Raw genomic sequence first — 4,966 nt, 5'->3', positions numbered from 1 at the left:
TTCCTAGTTTTTCAATGTAACAATGCAATTTTGTTTCATTAAAAGCTCAAAATCTATTGTTTTAATTATAAACCAGCCGGGTATGTTCACTTCATGGCTCATATTGTAACATTTCCGGCTATCATGGGGTGCCTTGGCCTGTTCTTTTTTTCGCCATGTCGCTTCATATATTTTTCTTAATAAATCCGAGAAACATTCATCAAACAACAAATTAAAAAAAATGGTGTGGCCTAAGTACTAGTCACAGCAGTCATGTAGCGCGTCGCGTCGTAAAGAATATGTAACCATCTGTGTCACGTCGGCGGAGGCTGATATATCTCCACTCTCAGAACACACACGGATGGATAATCCACTGGTTCATCCGAGGTCAGAAGATAACGAACGATGGCCGCCTTCAAGTCAAATAAAGGTCGACTTGCTACGCTTGTTGTAGCCTCTACCAGGCTCCGCGGATCGCTGGAAAAATAGTAGAAATTTGCCGAAATAAAGGGATAGTACACCCGTGGGTCGCAAATTGGAGCTTCTATGGCCGGCTGGATCTTCTCTGGTGTACTATCCCTTTATTTCGGCAAATTTCTACTATTTTTCCAGCGATCCGCCTGGTAGAGGCTAGTAAGAAACAGGAGGAGCGAGTAGAAACAGGTAAAAACCCCTAGTCCCGGCCGGAGTTCGAACCCGGGCCGGGGTTCGAACCCAGGACAAAACCCGGGCACCAGTCCATATGCCGACGCTCTAACCACTAGGCTGAAAAGGTCTAGACCCAGGCCAGGTCAGTTGGTATAATAGTTTATTAGAATAGAATAGATTAGAATAGCAGTTACCTTGTTCCTATTACCTGTTTACATATTGCATATTTACTTTTTTTTATCCTGTATATGTATACCAACGTTAATAGATTTAAGTACAGATGGTAGGTTCGATAAGTATATCGTTGGTCCGCGTTTAGAGAACAGTTTGCCGCACCTGCTCTAGCTAACCACTCGGCTGAAAAGGTCTAGACCCCGGCCAGGTCAGTTGGTAGCGCCTATAACCCCCCCCCCCACACACACACACACACACTGTTACAGTATATATAACTATATCGTAAAAGTCTACGCCAGAATTAATGTCATAAATCCTGGCATGATTGCACTACCTGAAGCACTCCCGATTCCGCCCAAGTCCTGAAAGGGCCATGAAATCGTCACGATCTTCAAATATAGTTTCACGACATGGAAGGGTGGCTACTAGACTTGTCTCACTTCTTCGCCTTCTACCTCGATCGGCAATCATTGACCAAACCCGTATCTGTTCGCAAATTGCACGCCATACTTCTGTCGAATTGAAGCCCGAATGTAGGGTTAACTTTGTCAGCTCCCAGTATGAAGTGATGTGACACGGTGAGTGTGGACACACGGTATGCATGTGTAATGAGCTTCAGTTAGATCTTGTTTCACGGGCCTGTCAGTAACCAAATCGATTGCATCTGTAGATAAGATAACTTGCCGTCAAAAGTCCACTTTGATTTGAAGTTTGTGATGTTCCACCTGACCCCATGTCTCGGACCGACTTCACCCGGCTGACATGCAGCGATGTCAACCCTCGCACGTCCTGTCACCCCCGTTAGTCTGTAAGCTCCTCACACCACGCTAATCGTCTTCCCGCCTGTCGCAGCTTTAGAAAGTGTCAGTAGGGATTAAGATCGTCAGAACATTCATCAATTCAACTTAACTTAGGGATGTGGTGTAGAGAATTTCAGCAGGGAAGGGGTAAAAGCGTAGCCTGTATACCATCCGGATTTTGAAACGAGCGGAAATCGCGGATGGTACCCAGGCTAGTAAAAGTTTGTTTGTTTGTTTGTTTGTTTTTATTTATTTAACCAGGGGGATACATATCGCCCGTGGGGCGCTTTTCAATGAGCCCTGGGCCTGGGGAAGACCCCAAACAAAAACATCAAACTCAAACTAATACAAATAATCAACAAAAGTAACTTATAAAGTTACAAAAGTTACTAAATAATACAAAAGCAAGGTAACTTAAGTAGCATACATTGCGCATGAAATCATGATACCAAAATAAGTGAAACAAAAGTGAAGCCTGACCATCATATAACATAGAACCAAGGTAGGACAAAAAGAAATCAAGATTAAAATCAGGCTTGGAATTTGCATATCAATGATTGCCCAGTACATAAGATTGCTTGAAGGCTGCTAGGGTCCTGGCTGCTTTTAGGTGATGTGGTAGTGTGTTCCACAATACCGCCCCAGACGAAGAAAAGGCACGTCTTCTGTATTCTAACTTAGTCATTGGCAACTGAAGACCTCCTTGCGCCCTGAGGCGAGTGTTGTGAGTATGCACGTGTGATAATTGAGTGAACATTGCAGTGATGTAGGAAGGAGTCAAACCGTTAATAGCTTTATAGACGAGAGTAGCTTTGCTTTTCTTATGTATTTCAACCACTGGGACCCATTTTAGTGTGTTTAGAAGGGTTGAGGTAGAAGTTCGCCTGTCACAGCCCAGAATCACCCGACCCACCCTGTTTTGTAGCTTTTGCAAATTTTCAATGTAGCCCTTCCCTGCCGTGTCCCAGACAGTGCTACAGTACTGTATGTGCGGAATGAATAGCGTTGTGTACATTACATCTAGGGCTTGTCTGTTTAGGTAGGGTTTCAAGTGCTTAATAATGCCAATGGTCTGAGCAAGTTTCTTGTACATATGTTTGAAATGTTCGTTCCATTTGAGAAGGCAATCAATAGTGACCCCAAGATATTTAAAACTAGTCACCTGTTCGAGTTTAGCCCCGTCTAATATAACATTAAGCTTGGTATTCGCCACATTCATGCCTGCTGACCCTATAAGCATTGTCTTACATTTACTAGGATTTAGGGAAAGCTTGTTTGCTGCAAACCACTGAGAGATCCGAGTTGAGTCCTTTTGTAATGTCTTCTCAAGTGTTGAAATGCTCCTTGCTGCGAAATATAAGATAGTGTCGTCGGCATACATGGAGACTTTGCACGACTGGACACAATTTGGTAGGTCATTGATGTAAATGATAAACATAAGTGGTCCCAAGATGGATCCCTGGGGGACACCACAGGTAACGCGCGTTGCGGAGGACAAAACTGAGCCCAACCCTGTACATTGCTGTCTGTCAGTTAAGTATGACTTGAACCAGTCACAAGCCGAGTCGTCCACACCGTAGCATTTCAGTTGTGAAGCGACGGATATAAGTTCCCCTACCGTGGTGCTACATACGGCCATATGCGGTTGCGACAACATAAAAGAAAGAAGAAACAAAACACAGGGACAACAAGAAATCAGATATTTCGGCTTCCTGAATTATGCAATGATCAATGTCGACTACAAATTAGTACTGGCTCTCGGCAAGATTCTGAGGTGTCTCTTCTCTATTTTACCTGTAGATTTGGTGTGTTCATCCATTTTTTATATTCCGCCGAGTAATAAAATTACCGAGTTGTCATAAGTTCTTACTATCACATATCAATACGCTTACGGGGCCTTACGAACACATACGTCAACGTCATGTTAACCACCGCAACTTCTACTGTAATGTGTCTGCTCAGTCATCCCTGAGGCTCCTCTGTTCAGTGTGCAACAGTTATATGTACGAAAATGCCACGGGCAGCCTCGTTTTGTGGTTTCTGTGAAAATTCACAAAAACTCTTATTATTTCAGTTAATGGCAATGTTTTTGCCTCTGTGGTTGATACGTTCCTATATGTACAAAACAGTCTTGAAGGCATAAAACGTAGGAAGGCACTATGAGGATGACCCATTACTTCTTCTTCTAATCATCTTCCTATTTCCCTTGCAGCAAGCCATCAGCCGTCTCCCATTACATTGTGTAGGCGCCACGACCGACTTTGATACTGCCGGCTGAAATCCAGCCCTCTCCATATAACCACCTGCGCGATCTCTAGTATGTAATGTATCATGCCCAGCACTATATGTATGGTTCGTCGTATATGCTTCAATCAATATACGCCTAGGAATACTCCCAAGGTTCGACTGATATTAGCTCTAATTACTGATATTAGATATAAGAACAACAAGGAAAGTTTCTGTTTCACATGTCTACCTACACGACCGGTGCAATGGCCAAGTGGTTGGGTGCTCGTCTTGCATTCGGTAGGTTGTGAGTTCGATCCCCGGACGATCCCCAAGACTTTAAAAATGGTATATACACACACCACTACCAGTGGACTAGCCCCCTGCTGTAGTGCTTGCACAACTGTGAATTCCAAGGGCTACACAACCGGAGATGGGCACCGCCCTATGCACCATATGGTGCGGGGAGGACTTTTAACCTACACAACAGAGAGATTAACGTGGCTTTCCCCTCACAGGTCACTCGGATTGAATAAACCACGTAATTTTAGCTTGATGAAATCATATTAGCGACTCAATAGATGATACAAATCCGTCCTTTAAATTTCTGCGCTCCAACCGTTTCCAGAATGGGACTAGCTCAGTGGAAGTGTGAATACATCACACTGCATATAGCTTAACTAGTACACCATGAGACTAGTGATAACCCTCGCTTGTTGGTAATCATTCCCACGTACCTCGTTGTGCGCAATGTCATTCCGGTTATCTGTGAAGGACTAAGTCGCCATTAACATGTCGAGAGGAAATCCCATTAGTCCGTTTGCAGAAGGAGAGGGCCATTTCTTGGAGCCGAAATTGCCTTTTTATTGGTTTTCCACTGGTTCTTTTCGCCTGGATGGCATCGACGTAAGGTTTAGTCCGCCCGATGGTCGATTGTATATGATGGTAGCTATTTTCGGACTAAACCTGACTAGGATGAAACACAGTCCAGGACTTCCTGTGAATCGCATTAGGAATATAAAGCAGTAGTTCAAAGTGCAGACGTTAAATGATACAGAAAAACAGAGTTATGCCGATGCCAAGATCAGTTAGAGCGGCATCAATCCATCCCATTCCTATAAGCCAGTAGAAGTAGTAAG

This window comes from Branchiostoma belcheri, unplaced genomic scaffold (assembly GCF_001625305.1).
Source record: "Branchiostoma belcheri isolate BF01 breed outbred unplaced genomic scaffold, Haploidv18h27 scaffold21, whole genome shotgun sequence".
NCBI lineage: Eukaryota > Metazoa > Chordata > Leptocardii > Amphioxiformes > Branchiostomatidae > Branchiostoma > Branchiostoma belcheri.
The sequence above is the reverse complement of the archived record's forward strand: the minus strand, read 5'-3'. Positions refer to the sequence as shown.